General features: G+C 33.7%; 1 pseudogene; it reads left to right on the top strand.

The window, feature by feature from the left end:
• Window positions 1-9902: 9902 nt before the first annotated feature.
• Window positions 9903-20669, top strand: LOC149543634 (G2/mitotic-specific cyclin-2-like; annotated as a pseudogene).
• The last annotated feature ends 272 nt before the right edge of the window (window positions 20670-20941 follow it).

Genomic DNA, 20941 nt, shown 5'->3' with positions numbered 1-20941 from the left:
CAGAAGAAATATTAGAAATTAAATAGTGGTCATGATTGGTATTGGCATCTTACATCAAGATTATTGTCAACAATTAGTGAAACAGAGACAGTGCTATATATTATATGTTGTGAATAAGTAGATCTATTATACACAAAAATGATACATTACAACCACATCCCATATTTTTACCAAGATTAAGATGTATTAAGATAGATGGGTGATGTCTCATTATATGAGTCACTTGATAAGAAAAATCTCTCATACTGTTAAGAGAAAAAAATTCATGTATCTTAAAAGGCTTAATGGGGAAAATTATCTTTCACTTTGAAGTCTAGAGAACATTATCTCTATATTTCAAGCAATCTGACAAGGGACATTACATCACTAGAGAGCTTTAACATTAACCAATTTCATAAATGAGTGATATTTACTATTATTTGATATTTAGTGATCGTAGCTACATATTTTATGTTTGAGAACTCACCCAAAAGGGCTTATGCCAAAAAATTATAATAATATATTACCAAAGTCCATATCATTACCCTATAACACTCAAGGCAAGTGCCAAAAAATAACAATTAAAAAAAAAATTCACTTTTGGAAAAGTGCCCATATAATGTTTGATCTAGTTGCGAAGAGGGCAACTGATGGCTACAAGCATGGAAATACATTTATTACCTTGTTTTGTAAAGATACATGAGGAATTATTTCTAAGGGTTTTTGTACAATAGTAATTCATTGAGAATTTATTACCATTGACCCATGTTTGAATCTCGAGGTTTCTTGAATGGTGTGATCCCCCAAGTCACATAGTGCCCTAGATTTTTAGAGAATAAAAAGGAGAGATTATCTTAGCATTAAAAATGAGTTTTGACAAACTGATAAATTATGGTTAGACATTTTGATCCTTCAATTAAAAAATCAATAGGTGGAATTGCATAAATCGTCTACTAGTAACTAGCACATGAATAATAACAAAATGATGTTGAGCATCAAAGAATATTGTTTCCAGGACATTTAGTCATCTATATAACTTTCACTTTGAGCACAAAGTGCATTCACCTTGTAATGCTAAAGTTAATTTGAATGCATAATTGGTGCTCAAGTAGGCTTTCATGCTCACTAAATCAACAACTCTAGTTTTTCCACATTGTAGTTGGTTTCTATATATGGAGGAATAGTCAAATAGTAAGATAGTCAACACGTGCATAGGTTTTGATGGGAGGAAACCACCTATTGAGAATGTGGGCAATGACCACTAATTGGAAACTAGACACCCATACATCTAAGGAATAGTTTCAGATGGGCAAGGGAATAGAAGGCACCATAATAATAGGACAGAGCTATCTCCCAAATCAATAGCAATATTGATCAAAAACATATTTCTTCACCTCTCATCACACGAGAATATTATCTTGGTGTTTTGTTCAAACTCGTACTAGAGAAGATAAGGGGATTATTCCTCTATAAATTGCTCATTTGATTCTTTAGTTTTCATTGAGAATTAGTATTAATAATTTTAAGGATTTAGTATATAAATAGTAGATACCTAGTGAGTTGAGATTTACCATATGGACTTAAATCTGATATGCATGTTCTTTTTCTTCACTCACTAGTCATAGGTAGTATGCTTGTATTAGGCTTCTAGAATTTGTGGTACTTGTGTAGTGAACTAATACCCATGAAGAATTAGGGGCATTTTTTTCAAATGAATCATAGTTAATGAGTGAACTAATGGAAGTCCTATAGTCTAAGGACCTAATTATTGATAATATTAAGGTATTAGCTATATGGGCTTTAAGTTACTAGTTTGCAGCAATATCTACATAGCTAGCAATGCAACCAATCATGTGTTTCTATTGAGCTTGATTCAAAAGGTTGTGATGTTATTGACTACAATAGAAGCATGCCTAATTTCATTAGTGGAAGGTGATTTATACTATTTCTTGGCCCATATTACATCATCATCAACTTCTCCAAGTCCTACAAGAGAAACAGGGATGATTCTAACCCTTCTTCCTTTGTTAGAGGACATCAATCCTACTCACATGCATCTTGTTGCATGTGGTGTGAAGATTCTCTAAAAATTTATGGATTACAATAGTCCCACAGTTACATTATTTAGGGACCTTAGGGGTCTAGATTATTCAATTTGAAGGCTACAAATTGAGGTCAATAGGATTGTGGAGGTTCCTCAAGAGAGTGAAATTGCAACATCATCATCATATAATGAATAAAGATATGAAGGATAGATTTTATATTGTTAAAGGCATCTTATTAAGGACTTGTTTAAGGTTATAGAGTTAATAACCTATGCAACATGGAACCACTACAAGGGATTCAAACTCAGAGGAGAGTTCTTTGCTGCCAAGATTATCATTAATATTTTTCCATTACAATAATTTTGGAGGTGACATATTTTCTTCTACAGTCACATTAATGAATAAAATTATTCATAAAGATCCAACTTGTTTGCTAATGCTTCACATAGCAGGACTTCCCACTGATTTTTGGATGTTATTTTAGAAGACTTTTTGTTGCCTTCTTAAAAAGAAATTTTTTGTATCCCTAATCGTCTAGATGCTTCATGTCTCAATAATGTTGGGTTGCAAGAAATTACTAAAAGAGATGCTTTGCAGTTTCTTGTAGGTGTCTTCACATCAAGGAAGTATTTGCAATCATTTAATGAAGGGGTTACTCTTTCAACTAATAAAATGGAAGAGTTAAAATACCATGTTCCATCTCACAAAGGTGTTTGACTCTATGCCGACCTATTAATAAAGGTTTTTCCTACGACAATTGATAAGGTTAGCAACTTGGAGGTGTTAGGAAATCACTTTACTAAATCAGTTTAAGAGATCATTCTCATAAGCTAGTAATAAATCAAGTCTTCTATTGCATCTTAAGGTGCAATAGTTCAGGATGACTATGCTTGAATTTAAATAATACTAATTTTATTGATATCTCCTAAACATCTTTTGGCAATCTATGTTGGTTTATTCTAAGATGTTGCAATAGGGCATGAGAGTTAGGATCCACATTTCTCCCAACATAATATTCCCCAAAATAAGCATATTCTTTAAGTAATATACCCTCCTTGTAGGTTTTGTTTCCCATACTTGCCCCAACTCAATCAACATGACATTTCACACAAACTATAAAGTGTTCAAGCTTGGTGTTGCTTTAGAACACCTCCTCAGTTGTAGTCCAATTTGGGTGACCTCTATTATCAACTTGTCCCCTTTTGTCTTCTCTTATTTATTCTATTATCATTCAATTTCTAGTTAATAAAATATCTTTAAAATAATTTTAATTAAATTTAGAATTTAGAGTTTTTTGTTTACCTAATTTAAAATTCACTTAAGTTATGTGTAATAGATCTTGAACAAGTAATCACATTAGTGTGAATGTTGATAATAGTAGAACACAAGTATGCAGTCGAAGAAATAGAATCACATACTAATATTTAAACAACTATAAATAGTTTTGACCATGTCTATGCTAGTTGTGGATTTTGTTCAACTCCCTCCAAGTTCATAACCATCAACTTTCAAAATATTGATGCATGCCATATGGAGGTGCATATTATGACCACCAACACCAGTCATATTAGATAGAATGATTTTTAAGCTCTTTCTAGAAATAGATAAGTAATTCTTTCTGGGAACAAATAACTAATTGGAATGTTTGGAAGTGTGTATTAATCTTCAATGGAGCAGCAAACACAATTTCTCAAAAATATTAGTTCATTGAAAATGCTAAGATTTTGCATTCTAAGATTGATTGAGACTTTAAGGAAGGAAAATGACACCCTTATCTAGAGAAGAGTATCTGAGTGGGGATAATGGATCCTAAGAAGTTGTTAGGCTTTCTGAAAAATAGAAATAATGGAAGTTGAAAGATTTTCTAAAAAGAAAATACTTGAAGGCTTATAAATTTAAACCTGGCCCCTTTCACCAAGAGGCTTGCTTCGAAGAGTTAAGGATTTTTTCTATGGGAAGATCCTTAGCAAAAACTATCATGCCCCTATCATGAGGAGAAGACAACAATATATTCATTATGAAAAGACAAGACTAAATGCTGTCAAATAATTTGTATCGATATCATAAACATTATGTCAAATTTGTCTTTTACTTGACCAGGGTTACATTTTTAACAAATGCAGGAGCAGTCTCATGGTTTTATGGTGATAGTTTTAGTTGTGGACATAGCTATAGTAACAAATGGGATTTACAAAGAGACAATCTTCAATTTTCCTAGTCATAATTATTATTTGTTAGAGTTCCTTGTATGCATTATAGTAGATCAATTGCACATAAAATCACTAATTTTATTTCATATATTATTGGCTTGGAAAACATAGGGGTCGACTTGCGGATCATATTGATATATCAAAAAAATAGTAAACAAAAACTAGTTCTTTACTACGCTCAGGGATGGACATGGAATGTAGTTGCTATTTTCTTAAAGATTGATCTCAAGAAACCACCACCCTTAGTTGAGACTATCTAGTGGATCATTGAATTCATTTTAAAAATATTTATAATGTTCAAATAAATATCAAGAATCTTTGTAGCTCACTCTTTCTCCCAATGTCATGCCCAGACTACGAGGGTAAAACACACACACAATTTTTTTTTTTAAATAATAACTAATAATTAAACATGCTCTAAGTTTGAAATGATTGAGATAGAAGTGTTAGTACAGGTTCTTTACATTACATCCTATGATTATAAACATGAGGACGATTATATCGATAAGATATTAAAACGTTGTTCTAAGATTGATAATGGTAACTTATGTTCTTACGTGTCTATACAACATCATAGCTTAAAATTGTTTAAATTAAAACTGTAGATGACTATGAGATTGTTGGGTCAAATATCTAAGCAATTAAATTCTACTAAAGAAAAACTTTTTTTAATTAACCAATGACCCTTAAATTAAGCTACTTTACTAAACAGATTTAAAACTTAATCGATTAACACTTAGCTACATAATCATTTAATTATGAATGCATATATAAAAGGAAACACTACCAACTAATTAAAATATAAACTTTATTACGTTACACAATATATTAATAAGCTAACTTAATTTTCTACTAACTTTAAAAATAACACAACATCTAACCTAAACTAACACAACTTATTACTTAACAATTTAGATTATAATTTAAACTAACTATTAGAAAAATATTAATAAAGAAACTAAAATTACATAAATAAATAACTAACTAAATCTAAAACTAAACTTAAAGTTTAAAAACTAACTAATTTAACTTACAAGCTAACTAAACACTAAATCTTAATCTAACTACAACTTAACTAAACTCTTAACACTCTAACATAATTTAAAACATTTAATAAAACTCAAACTAAATTAATTAAACAAACTAACCTACACCTAACAAAACTAACTCTAACCCACTAACTCCCTTGCCCTCAACCCTACTAACCCTACCAAACCCCCTAGTTGCCACATCACCCCCTACCCCCTCTACCCAAGGCCTGCGCTCTTTCCAAAAGCTGAGCGCGTTGCCCAAGCTCACTGACCTGCGTCAGTGTACACCATCCCATCCAAGCAAGGACAAGCCTCCAAGGTAGGCGATAAACAACGGGGGGTTAAAAAAGAAAATTTTAAACTAATGCATTCCAAGCCAAAAGGGGACGTAAACTAGCATTTTTCCAGGATGCTTGGCCCAAGGCGAGATGAGGGGATGGGGGGGGGGGGGGGTGAAATCATCATTTATGGTGACTAAGACTTACATATAAATTTAAAACATTACTTTATTCTTCCCTCCATGCTGACGTTAAAGAAGAAGGTGAGGCATTTATGTAATAAAGTTTTATGGTTGTAGAATTAGATATTTAGGATATTAAAGACCATAATAAGTTACTTTGGTTATTCACAATTAATTTATTGATTATTAATTAAATTTGAAATAAAGGATCAAAACAGAATATTCTCTGTTCAACAAGAGAATAAATTATTTCTCCATACAATTTTTAGCATCCTGTAGGTGGGTGTTTTGGAAATTTTTCTTAGGTATGGTATGAAAAGTAGATTTAATCCTTTTTAAGTTGGATCAAAATTTGAAGAACTAACATATTGCAAACATTATCCTAAGTTAATTCTTAAAATTTCTTATGGCTTACAAAACTAATAGAGCATCTCTTAAATCTATTAGATGATTAAGGTAGGATTCAATACAATTTATATCACCTCTAAAATAGATTGATTCAAGGACTAAATACATCATTAATTTCCTTTATAGGAAAATCTATAATGACTTGATACAACCATAACCTATCAAGAGTTTGAATTATTCGTTTCATTCAATAATGCAATACTTTATCATTTGGATCTAACAATCATAAAAAGTGAATCTGCATGCATGATCATAGTTTTTGTTTTCAACATTATGAAAGCTTGGAATTTTGTCAAATTTAACATGATCAATTCCTTCCTACTTGGTTTCCTACTCCAATAGTCTAAGTTACTCATGATAAGATATTACAATGATAGTGTGAGTTACTCATTGGACTAAGTATGGTTTAGGATGATAATTCATATAACAATCAACATAAAACTTAATGCAGCCGATAAGCAATCCATGGCAAGGTTAAAGATAACTAACTAATTTATGCTTAAAAAATTTAAGGAGATACAAGATCTCTTAGTCCAATTGATTCTTTCATAAGGAAATTTAACAAAGAAGAGATAATTGAGTTCTCAAGGTAGGAATCCTGATTCATCTGATACTTATACATCAACTTGGAAATTCATTCTATCAAATTGTTCTTCCCTAACAAGTTAAAAACTTGAAATATCACAATTAATAACATTATCCATTATTCTTATTTATTTATTTTTTTATGTACAACCATATTAAATTTAATACACAATTTAAATCACATGATAACCAAATATGCTCAACACTAATTTTATTGGCAAACTTGATTCAAAGGCTCAGCTGGGAAAGAATCAAGAAGAAAACCCGGCTTCGTTTCCATTTACAATAAGGTTTAAAATACAATTTACAATAGGATCTCAATCCCAAATTTCAACAATTAAATCAATTTTTTTCCTCATGATCAAAATCAAGGAATTTTTAATGTTTTCTGAATCTCTTTTCAAGAACCATGGAGGAAACCAATAACTGATCGGGTGACAACCAAGCAGAACCAGAAGAAAATCAAACATGCATAATCATACATAGCTTACACAATAGGATTCACAATGAATCAAGACTAGGGAAAGGTGGATTCTTCCAACAGGAGAAGTCAAGCACAACACCAATTCAGATTACCAATCGGGGCTAATAACCAAGAACTTTTGTTCCTCCATTTAAACATGCCATACTCATACCAGGTTTGTGCTGATGGGTAGGGGCCCATAACACCCTACCCTTTATCCCTCTTCTCATCCTGAGAAGAGACTCTACACTGGTTGGAGTCCAACTAAATAGACCTTTCCCAAAATTGGTCACTTCTGCCCTCTCCAAGGGTGAGTAATACCAAAACACCCATGCAAGGAAAAAAAAACTTAAAAATTGCAACATAAACAAGAAAAGAAAACAACCAAAATAACATAGCTTTCAAATCTTCCCAACATACCCACAACGATACAACAGTGAAACAACAACAAGGTAACATGAACATGAAACAAAACATAAAAACTGAAAAAGGGGATGAGAATTCCCTACCTTCACAAAGAGGTAATGGAAAATGAACAAAATTTGAGTAGAGTTTCCACTTCCTTCCTTCAATCTTCAAGGAATCTTCACTAAATGTAGAGATTGGGTAACAACCAACTAGTCCAAGGAAGGCCTCTAAATAAGCCTCCAACTCAACCACCCAAAAGGAGTAATGACTATTTCCACCTACTAACAAATCTAGAAACTCCTAACTCAACCTACACCATGGTTAAACCCTCAGTGGAGATGAGGTGAGGTAACTCAAGATAACCATGGTCAATTTTCGCACAAAGGCAAAAAGGGACTTTTTGAGTGACCTCAAAAGTCAAAAAAAGGGGCTTAGGGGTTGGAAAAGACCCCTAACCCATACCCATACCCTTTGGTTAGAATAATAACATGCTTTAAAGCCTTAGGAAAGAGGTTTAGAGTCAAATAAAATCTAGGAATAAAATAGGTCCAACTCACTACTCTAACTTGCAAATAAGCACTAATCCGGATTAAGGGATGACTAACCTTGATTAAGAACCTAATATAAAACTAACACTAACTTAAACCAACTTGGTACAAAGGTTAAACAATTAACCCTAAACAGCACACCAAAGCACATAAATATTTTATGAGTGTCAAGCGACACTGAAAGAACATAATTATGAACATTAACATTCACTGAACAAAGAAGATACCTACATATATCTCACAATACAATACATGAATTATGAACAACAAGGCTTCCAAAAATTAGCACAAAGAGATTAGTTCTGTTCCTCCGTAGTGTTTCTCGGCTAAAATACCTGCACACTCATTGCACACATCAGTAGTCCCATAAAATCACATGTACATAAATGTATATGTATCAAAAAAATTCATAAATTAAAACATACATCAATAAAGGTTTCTTCATCCTACATAATTCTTAACCATTTAAAATATCTTAAATAAAAATCTCAATCCTACATTTACTGATTTCATCAACATACATATATATGAACATTAAATGACAATTATCAAATATATTTGAAGTAACATCACACAACATGAAATAATAAAGTATGTTCTAAGCATCAGATAATGTCTCGACATCTCAAGTCATGAATAAAAAAATAAGGGTAATGTATCACTATGCTACGATGGGTCAAGGCGAGGCCTCACACCCAAATAGATCTCTAGATCTAACAAGATCTGTAACCTGCTTTCTTCTATTCTACTATAGTATCAAAATCATTAGATACTAGGCATCATCTAGCCTAGTGGATTTTATTGAGCCCCTACTACATGATACTAAATTAGAGGAAACCAAAATCAATGTCACCCCTTTATATAAAGCTAGCATTTTTAGTCATATGACTTTCAGATGGCTCAATCCTTTTCTAAATCTAGGTTATTCAAAACCATTAGAGACTGGGGATATTCAACATTTAGTCCCTGAAGAGGTGGCATCCACAACTAAAAGAGCATTTGTAGAAGCATGGGAGCATCAAAGAAACATGGTCCACTAAATAGACTAGTAGATTTTAGAGCACTACCAAAATGCTATTGGAAGGATATGGTAGTCACAAGATTCTTTACATTTCTGAGATCAATTGCAATGATTTTAGATCCCCTATTTCTCCAATAACTTGTACAATTTGTAGGTGGAAAAAAAAGTTTTATATACAAAGGATTCATTCTAGTGGGTGGTTTTTTTATAGTGAAGATTCTTGAATCCTTTTCTTAGAGGCTTTGGTACTTCAATTCCACAAGATTTGGTATGTGAATGCATTTTTTATTGATGGAAATTGTAGATTAGAAGCAACTCTAGCTATCAAACTTAGCAAGGTGAAGGCATGTTGTTGGTGAAATTGTGTCATGTCCCTTTTCAAATAATTAAAAATAATAGTTTTTGCCAAGGCAGGCAGACCCAAGAAGGTGAAGTTTCGAAAAAAGGGGGTTAATCTTTGAAAAACGTTGGACTAATAAATGAAAATTATTATTAAAATATGTTTTATTAACCCCTCTTGGACGTGAGTTAGGGTTATGCCCTCTTTTAAGGGGTTTGGAGGCATTTTGGGCTCATTCCAAAACTTGATTTTTGCTCATTTCTTTGTTGTTCTTCAGAGGCTGCAAAACCTATGGAGAAGGAGACCCAAGAATGGGAGTTTGCAAGTTTCTAGGAAGGCTAATGATGGGAGTTTAAAGCCATTCCATGTGCATGCTCATGCAAATTTTTTCTTTGTGCTGAACAATGCAGATTTGTGAGTTTTCCGGTGTGTTTTCTGTAAGAGTTTGGTGTTTCCGGTTGAGTATTTCATATCAGTTTGGGTTGCTTCTTTATATCAAACATTAAGATGTTAAAATAGAGCTTAATATATGTATTTGGCTATTATTATACTTCTGTGATAGATTATTAGTGTTTTTGTGGTGTTTTCAGCTATTTTGTGTTGTTTTTGGGAGCTCGATGAGCATTGTTTTTGTCTTCCGTTTGGGAGCTGTTGTGTAAATGTTATACAGATCTAGAAATTTCATTTTGTAGGCTATTATTCTGCTGAAATTTCTATAAAAAATGTTCACTTTTGGATTTGTTAATAATATGTGAATCTGTGAAGTTTTTGGCACTATTTTCGGCATACCCGATTTAGGGTTTATTGAGAAATTGGTGGATCTTTGTAATATTAGTTGTTTGATTTTAAAGATCTGATTAGAGGCTTGAAATATCATAAAAAATCAGAAAAAGAACATTTCAAATTGTAGACTATATAGTTATAGATGCATACCAATTTGGATAGTTTCCGTGGTGATTACATTGGGGTTGAATTGTTCCATTTTAAATATTGGTTGCCATTGGCATACTTTTTCATATAGTTGTATTGGAAACCATTCTAGGCTTTTTCATCATTTTTCTTCCTATATTTCTTAATAAGCCACAAGAAAAATCTCTTCAGAAATCTCAATCTAAGTTCATGGCTACAAAAAATGAAAGGCTCAGATTTAGCTCAATTTTGTACTTCAAATCTTGAAAGCAAGACAAATACATGAATCCTACCACCATTTTCAGCAATAATAGGGTATTAATCATTAAATTTATAAAAAAAAAATTATCTTTTTCTCACTTGGATTTACATTTCTTAAGCTTTAGAGTAGTCCTAATAGCGATATAGCAAATTCATGGAAAATATCCTTCTCATCAGTTGGATAAATTTTACAAACAACATTTACTTTTAATAGACTAATAGTAAAATAAAATGTAGATAATTATATGAATATATGGTACATTCTCCTTCTCAATAACTCCAAAAAGTAACCCCCTTTATTAGGTATGATAGATTCTGATTGACTAGTTTCCAAATGTGAGAACCAATGCAATATGGGAGAATAAGATATCTAACTAATACATATAAATACTTGACATCCATGAATTTATATTTTTTTGAGTTTTTGATAGGGTAACTATGCTTTCATACCACAATGTTGACATGGAATTAAATTTTCAATGAATGTAGAAAAAGTAAAAGCCATCTCTTAATATGTTTATTATGTAGCAAATCTAATTTACTTTATGTGTAGATTTGAATACTGTCATGACTAACAATGATTTTCCATTTCATTTTGTATTATTCACAAGAAAAATAAGGGTGCAAAAATTTTCCATTTGTTTTCAGAAATGATTAATAAGAATTAAAGCTAGAAGGTAAAGATTACAAATCTCACTATGGTGGATAAAAATCACCTAATAATTAATGACAGAAAACTTGAAATTGTATTCATTGGAAATGAATGGTAAATCAATAAACTTATAGTGAATGATATGATTCCTACTCCCAAGCCTATCAATATCCTACCTAGATACAAAATTGAGGAATCCTACACCCAAATAGAAATAATCAAATTAATATAGAAGTATATTATTTTCCTATACAAGCTATGTAATTTCTAAGATTGAACTTTAAATTCAATACATGGAGTCATAATTTAGGGACATTTTTTTGTGGATCATGCCTATATGACACATGATTTTATTGATATAAAAGCATAACTTTCCTCTACCAAAAAAATGGCTATCCACCCTAGAATGTTTCATATTGAGGCTACAAACAACACATGTGTATATAAAGAGAAAACTTAGAAAAATATTAGAATCCATACAAGGGGCATCTTACTTCAGTTAATATTGAAAGGAATAAGTTAATTGATGTATCAAGCCATATTTTCCTTCAACAATCATGTATTCCTAAGAACATACCCCTTTTCTTCCAATATGATTAGCAAGTAGCCCATTGATCATAGCCCCAATCATTACCCCAACATTGGAAAGTGACCCAAATAATTTAATAAAGAAAACTATAAATTTAGCAATTGATTCATCAAAAATGGCATGCTTGGCATTCCAAAGTCTAGCTAAGAGAGGAGCATACAATTTCCCAACAGTATGCAACATACCTCAAAAATGGTTAGGTTGAAATCATTCATGATACTACTCTTGGTAGGTGATGAATAGCCATTCTACAATAAAATGACTAATATCAATTTTCTTTGTTTAATCCCTTCCAAATAATACCAATTTGTTAGTATTGTTACTCCATTTATACTTTGTGCAATATGTGACACATATGGAATCTTTAAATAAGTTATCCAAGTCCTGCTTGAGAGGAGAAAATACATAAGAAGATTAGATCTATATTTTATATAGAGATTTTTTTTTTTGACATGGTGATTTGCCTCCATATGCTATGAACAAGGTAAGAAGTTATAATCTAATTATTCATTTTTTTTGGAGTAAGTCCTAATTTAATGGATTTGATTTCTAGACATTAAGGACTACGATAAATAATAGTGAGACATTTGTGAGATTTTAGCCAATTTATGGTTGGTCATTAATCCCTTGTAGAATGTATTCAGTTTTTGGAGATTGTTTTTCAAATTTTTATTTTTTTGATTTTATTGTCATTATTATTTTTGGGTTTCATGGATTAATTTTTGTTCTTTAATTGCTTACTAATTTTAGAAATTAGGAATTAGAGTGGTCATGCTTACATGATACTACTCTTTCTGTTGGACAAGTCAAAAAAGAGGTACATGGCTTAATGACTAGTTTGAGTAAGCAATCATGTCAAAATATTTTTAACTAACAAAAGAGCCCTCTTATTGGTGTACAGGTGGAAGAAATTGAATTCCATGCCCAATTACTACTAGATGAAAAGTTGAGATTTATTGGAGAGCTAAAGGAGGATGGGAAGATTGGCATGGTGGGGGGTGGAATTAATGATGTACTAGCATTAACATTAGTAGCTATGGGGACAATTATAGATGTGTAGGGCTCTATAATAGCCTTTCAAGATACAAACTTGGCTCTCATGTCTAATGATATAAGAAATATTGTTCGTGCAATGAAAAGGAACATGGTGAAAACCAATTGGTCAATTCAAATTACGTACAATACATTTACACTATGTATAGACAAAGGGAGCATCTTAGTTGTGATCCTTGAGATTATATGTGGGAACAAATAGATATAAATGAGAGAATGAGGGGTATTCTAATTGATTGCCTCATTGAGGTACATTTTAAGTTCGAGCTATTGTATGAAATACTATTCTTGATTGTCAACATTATATATAGATAGCTCTAAAAAGAAAAGGTAATGTGAAAGCATTTATAGCTAGTAGGAGTTACTGCTATTCTCTTGGCTTGCAAGTTCAAGGAGGTCTCTATTCTTATAGTTGATAATTTTGTCCAAATTTTAGACAAAGACTACATTAAAGAAGATATTTTACAAATGGAAAAATCAATGCTCAGTGTATTGTGATTCAATATGATAGTACCAGCCCCTTATGTTTTCATCAAGATATTTCTCAAGGTAGCTGAATTTGATGAAGAGTTGGAGACATTGTCATTCGTCATGGAGCTCTGTCTAGTGAAGTATGAAATGTTGAGGTACCCACCATCAATGGTAGTAGCTGCAATTGTGTAGACTAAAAAAAGTTACTTGTTGGAACAGGACCATGGAACATCATGTTGGATGCTCAAAAGGCTGACTTTGGGAATGTGTGAAGATGATTGTGGAGTACCATCACAAGGTAGGGTAGGGAAACCTAACATGTGTCCATAGAAAATACTCATCTTCCAAAAATGACTATGTAGCAAGGATAGAACTGACACTCATGATTGGAGACAAGATTCTATTCTATACTAGACAAGTAAAGAGATTAATTATTGTATACATAAAATGAATTGTAGAGGGTCAAGGGGGGAGGATTATATTATCTCTTCATTAACATAAAGAGAATGTGGATGTCAATAATTTAGCAAAGAGACTATAGTATTGTCTAGTCTAACAATACTATTGTTGAAACTATAATTTGGCTACTTTAGAGTGATCGGTGATCAAATGTGATATTTGGAATTTTTAGTTTTCCTAGAAATGGCAAAGTATACAAATTTGAACACCAATCTGGTGCAACATTTTTGTTTTCTTTTAATTAGAAAAGAAATTATTTCGCTTGCATTTTGTGAAGAAGACAAAAGAAAGATGTGAAGAAGAGTTTCATAATAATGAAAATAAACCTTTAATAAAACTTTTTAGAATGCAAACTCCTTAGATAACTAGGACACATCAAAAAACCCTAAGTTATACATTAAACATTAAAAAGATTAATTTTGTTTTTGAAACCCTCGAATATACATCAAGAAAAGATATCCAAACATGCTCACAATGAGAAACAAAAATTTATACATACGAAAATAAGATAAAAGATCATTGTTCAATCCACCCTAATGAATTCTCAGTACACACAAATAAGGCTATATTTTCCATGACCGAAAAAAGAATTCTTGCTAGAAGAAAAATTGACATAATTGTGAGTATTACATGGTGTAGAGGATAATAATCATGTCTTGAAAGCAATTCAAGTTGACTAAACATATTTTGAGAGAATAATAATAAAACTTGTTTGTGTGCCACAAAATACATTGAATCTAATCAATCTTCTTGTGCACCATCTTGTGCCAAATAACTGATGAAGCAATGAAGGGATTTGAATTGAAATTTTTTTTAAAACATAGCATGAGTTTCTTCAACCTTCAATGATTCAAAATGAATTTGAATTTTTTTTTGACAATCCTCTATATTCCACACTGAATCAAAGATTGAAATTGAGTTTATTTTGCAATTATATATATGGCATTGAAATATCCCATACCGCTACTCTATTTCAATCATTAGCAATAATGAATTAAAATTCATATAATTTTTCTAATTTTTCAAGGTTGTAGGAAGAACCTAACTAAGAAAAAGACAGATCCAAATTCTACATGGAAACCCAAATATAGTATATCAATTAATTCTCAATACCAACTAGTGGTAGGCAGAGAGTCTTCTTCACTCAACTCTGAATTAGAAACCATCAGGCTCTTAGGAGGAATATTTAGTACCCCATTGCAAGATGAAAGAGTTTACTAGGATAAAAATATACCACCAGTAGAAGGTGCACTACATAGATCTAACATTATGGTATAAATGGACAATAGGATGGGATATAAAAATGTGACAGATGATCCTTTTAAACCTAGGAAAATTCCATATGAGGAGACTAGTATTATAGACCTTGATGATCCTACTGATTCAGAAGCAACTTCTATAGATCCAAAAGAAGTATTCTCATAAATAGAACTCTTGAAGAAATGGGTTGCAGAAGAGGAAGCCAAACATATTCATGTGGAGAAGGAAAGAGAGCAAGCCACCTTGAATGCCATTATTGAAAGAGATAACTTTCTTAGAACGATGGTTGCTTTAAAGGAGAAAAAAAAAAGTTACAAGAAAGGACCTACGTCCAACATACTAATTCTTTTGAGGATATAGATAGTTTGAGATCCTAGGTTCAAGAAAGAAAACCCTATAAGAATTTGCCTAAGGGAAGAATTCAACCAAGAACTAAGAACTCAAACACAAGCACATAGTAGACCAAAGAGAGAGAGAGTATGATCAGAATAATAATGTATTCAATAACTTGATTCAAGAGTACACTAGGAGTGCCTAAATATAAAGACCTCATGAAAGATTCTAGAATGCCTAGTAATTAGCACCATGAAGTGTCATACAACCAAGCACATGTCCACCAGATATGGGTTATCCTCCATTAAGCATGGAAGTGTGGTGATGAGAGGATAAGCCTACAAGGGTGTGACATGCAAAATAGTGTTGTAAACACCATATGCTTAAATAGAGTTGCATACTCCTGTGTTGTCTACATGACAACTCAAAAAGGTGTGGAAACTCTTAAGTGTCTCACAAATAAAAATAATAAAATAATGTAAAATAATTAAATAATGCATTAACCTAAGTAAACTTAAGTAAGTGTAAATAGTAAGTACTTATTTACACCAACACCCCCCCTTATGTGCAATTCAGGGGAATACCATTAAGCTTACAAACTAGGATGAAGATGCATAATGGGTCCCAGCTACTAGGCCATGTTAGGTACCCATGCACATAACTAAATGAAATATCCTATAAAGTAGGGAAAGAGGGAAAACCTCATGGGAAAAACCCTCCCCCAAAAAGAGAGATAGAGAAGGATGCATTGATGGATGGAGTAATCAAGACCCTCCCATTATGACATACATCTAGTATATAAATAAGAGAATAAAAGAAGGAAGAGAGACCAAATAGGCTCCTCCCCCCCCCCCCCCCCCCCCCCCAAAAGAAAGAAGAATGCCAACAGGTGAAAGCTGCTCCGATGAAGAAGTAGGTCCAAGAATGTAGAATGGTGTTCCTCCCCTTAGGAAGAAACAATGTGAAAGGTACAATCTTGAAGATGTATGGTGCCCCTAAAAACTGATCAAGTATCCCTGTACTGATGCTAAAGTTCACCCCTTCCAACTGTGTTGAAAAGAATGAATGCAGATCTGTCAAGGATGTCTGTTGAACCTATTCCACTGAACCATCTATCTCCTCAACTAACAAAGAGACCTCCTCTAAATTTTTGTTCATAAGGATCCACAATCATGCCAATCTATTTAGATTGATCATGTAGAGAATGTACTAGAGGGTCAGAGTGAGCCCTCGCAACAACTGTAGAAGAATCATCATCAATGAGAAGATGTAAGTCCTTAAGTTTGTCTCCCAAGGCAACTAAAACTAGAGCTGGAAGATGAGATGTACCATGATGTGATGGACCTTTCATTGTGGCAATATAAGCACATGGACTGGGCTGATGTAACCTCTCACTGCAATTGTCGATAGAACCCCATGTGTCTAAACCTGTTGAAGCACTATCACTCATGTCACTATCAGTTTCCACTATGTATGAAGTGTAGAGAGGAGTAGAGGACAAGCTAGGGGAACTTTCGTCAAAGTGTACATCCTTCTCCACAAAAATCTTGTGTGTCTTTGGATCCATCAGTTTGTAAGCCTTCGCATTGTCTTCATAACCAATAAAGGTACAAGGCCTAGGTGCCAATTCCTTGAAACTCCTAGAAGATAGGTTTTCCCATGCTAGACAACTGAAGACTCTAGGGTGACTCACAACTAGTTTTCTACTACACCATGCCTCAAAAGGAGTCTTGCCATCTAAGGCTTGATGAGGAGACCTATTAAGTATGTCAGTAGCACTGCTAATGGCTTCAACTTCAAGTGTAGGATCGAGATACATGGCCTTTATCATGCAACTTGCCATGGTCTTGAAAGTCCTAATCCTCATAGCTGCAACATTGGTCTTGTGCAGACTGAATGTAGGTGAGTTTTGAAGATCAATCCCCTCAATTTTGCAAAAGTTCTTGATTCTTTTGTCTACATATATGTTCTCATTGTCCACCCTTAATACCTTGATGGCTTTCCTTGACTTGTGCTCAACATGAGTCTTAAAGCCTTGAAGCTTATGAACTACTTCATTCTTATGATGAAGGAAGAAGACCCAAGTGAATCTCAAAAAGTCATCAACAAATATGAGTATGTAGAGGCCTTGGCTGATTGAAGTCACTACAAACGGTCCTACTAATACCATGTGAACTAGCTAAAGAATAACTAGAGCTCGAGAAGACTTCCCTTTATCCTACTTCTCCTTGAGATTCATATCCACTAAACAAGATGAACACTCCCCCTTAGAAAATTTGATATTGGGTAGACCTTTGACCATGTGGTTTGAGCAAAGTTGCTGAATAGAGCAAAAGTCAAGGTGACCAAACCGCTCATGCCATAAGTTGTTTGAAGTAGAGTGAGTTAACAAGGCTTGAGAAGGACTCTTAGGCACAAAGTGGGAGAAGGAATAAAGCCTCCTATCATCATTGAATTTCCCCACTACTACCAATGAATCGTCTTTGAGACTTTGCACCATCACTGAATCGGGAAGGAACTCAACCTTTTGACCATCTCCAAGGTGAGTGATTTGGTAAACTAAGAGGAGATTAGTGCTTAGATTTGGAACATAGAGAACATCTTTGAATTCCCCATCTTCCATTTCTACATGTCCTTCCCCTTCAACTTTCATCTTAGCATCATCTCCCATGAAGATGTGTTGTACCTTTGACTACTTCAATGAAGAAAAGTCTTGCTTTGAAGAACCCATGTGGTAAGAGGCACTTGAGTCAAGCATCCATTCCAAAGAAGAACTTGTGTTTGCCATAAGTGCTTGACCTTTACCCTTCGAAGAGGTAAGAGTAGAATCCTTGGAAGTACCTGGCACTTGAATTTTGTTCTTCTTGAGTAGATTTTCTAACTCATCAATTCTTTTTGTCTTGCAATGATGCTCGTCATGATTTGGCTTTTTATAGTATGCACAAAAGAGTTGGTCCTTCTTTTCATTACTTCCCTTTTTGTTTGAAGAAGAAATGCCTTGTTGAGAGGAGTCATGTTGTGTCTCAGATTGTGTTTTCTACTTCCACTACTTCTTCTTCTTGTTGCATTTCCCCCCTTGACTAGATTTGTGAGCATTAGTAGCCACTAAGGCTTTGGTCTTAGATAACTTGAGAAGTCCAAAATCCACCAAGTGAGATTGTTCAACAATCAACATGTCTACAAATCCATCAAAGGAATTCTTCTAGTAAGCAGATCCCATGGTTAACCTATGAGTATTAAAACTCAAAACAAAGTTGGCATACTCAGAAGGTAGCTTCTTCAAGATGTGATGAATCAACCTATCATCCTTAATGGGATTTCCACAATATTTAAGAAGTGCCCTATACTCATTGAATTTGATGATATAATCCTGAATTGTGTCATAATTCTTAGGATCTAAGAGAAGTAGATCATCCTCAATCTAAAATCCCTTTTCTTCATCCACTTTACCATGCAACTGTTCAAGTTTATCCCAAGCTTCTTTAGATTCTGAACAATTTTTAATGTGAAAGAGAAGATCCCCATGTACACAACTTCTAATAACACCTAAAGCCTATTGGTCTTGTCTTTTCCATTCAATGAGTTCTTTAGCATCAATAGGTTGGGTAATTGTACCATCAACATATAAACTATATCGTTTTTCCATTAATCTAATCCATGCAATATCTTTCGATGTAGAATAGTTGCGTGAACTTAGAGAAGGACATTTAAAATCCATGATGTAGAAATAAAAGGAGCACAATAGAGAGACACAAAAAACATAGTACACACCCCCCCTTTTCACTCAATCAAAAAACCCCCCAAAAAAGATGCTTTGGCACTTTATAAGTAGTGCGTTTACAATGGGCCACTTGTCAAAATGAACAAAGTGGACTTTTCTTATTTGACTTTAACAACTACCTTATAAGGCTTAAATCTGTCAATTAAGCATTGTAGCTTAGTTTTACAACAATTTTGAGAAAGAACCAAAGCTTTACAATGCAAAAGAAGGCCTAATTCTAAAAGTGAGAAATTTTTCTACACAACCTTAGAATCTGACTTCAAATCTGGAAAGTAGACAAAAATATACACACTTTCAAAAAAAAATAGAACCTAAAAAAGTGATTAGATGTGCTCATACGGAGCTTCTGAAGTTGCAAAAGGTAGGATTATGTAGGTACAATCACCAAAAAATAAAAATTTTGCAAAAGTTGTACACCAAAACTAGAAAACAACACCACCACTAGAAAATTCAAGAATTTTTACCTGATTTCAAAAAAAATTGCGCTTGAATCAGAGTCTGGATGTTCGAGATATGGGCTCACAAAGTTAGGCTGCCAAACTGAAAAGCAATCTAGAGAGGGGTCTAGAGAAGAAATTGCAATGCTAAATTTGATTGTCAAATAGCTGTCAATGTAGTTGAAAAAAACCTTGGAAATGATTGTGATGTGAATATCAGGATTTAACTGTGTGATTTTTGAGTCAAACTCGATGACCCATGTTTCATGAGTAGTGATTCAACATGAATCCATCTCTCATGAGAATAAATGGAACACTTAGCACTCATTGGATCTAGGTGATGCTCACAGGGGTGAAGCACCGGGACTTCCCGGGAGGTCACCCATCCCAGTACTACTCCAGCCTGAGCGCGCTTAACTACGGAGTTTCCTCCACAGTTAAACCCAAAACTTGGAAATGATGTTTAGATAGGCATCAATTTTAACATAGTAAAATGATGACATCAGCAAAAAAAAAACCTTTGGATGATGTAGCAATCTGATTCACCATCCATACTATACGAACTCACACATGGCAGTCGTATGCTGATGTGACACTGCAAAAGCTGGGTTCCAAGGGTGATGTGGCAGTCCTGGTATGACTTGTCACTGCTCCCTAGGCAGGTGACAGGTTTCCTCTATGGCAGATGGGCTCGCTGATGCAGTGTACATGTGTTGGATATATAGTACATGTCAACTTGCACGAAGGGTGGGAACAATAGTCAAGCTGGGTTTTTTTTTTTATAAATGCCAGAATGTTCAAACTAGCTGTTGGTGTATACTACCAGTCACGGATAAATTCATGCGCATGCCAGGAAATGTGAACATGGCTCCATCGAAAATGCCAGAAATGATGAAGCTCGTTGTCAAGAAAGGAAGTCTATGCGGGTTTCAACGACGCCAGGTTTTAAGATGTAGTAGGCAGTAAAACTTCACGCCTGCCAGGATTTCCCAAACATTGTGCAATCCAAAAAACTTTGAAATAGCACAGACAGTCAACGATAAACCACTTGTGAATACCATGGGTCGGTAAGCAATTAATCAACGCTAGAAAGGGTTCGTGCAGGTGTCGTGATCATTGTGCTGCCTGATAATTAATGTGATCAATGTCACTAGAACCATAGTAGCAGATGGCAGAATGGAGGGTGGGAAAAGCCAGCCAGAGTCTGTGTTGTAATGGCCAAGAAACCTCACCGATAA

The sequence above is a fragment of the Cupressus sempervirens genome, chromosome 8, assembly GCF_028749045.1.
Source record: "Cupressus sempervirens isolate cs-2001-9-10 chromosome 8, ASM2874904v1, whole genome shotgun sequence".
Classification (NCBI taxonomy): Eukaryota; Viridiplantae; Streptophyta; class Pinopsida; order Cupressales; family Cupressaceae; genus Cupressus; species Cupressus sempervirens.
The sequence above is the reverse complement of the archived record's forward strand: the minus strand, read 5'-3'. Positions and strand labels throughout refer to the sequence as shown.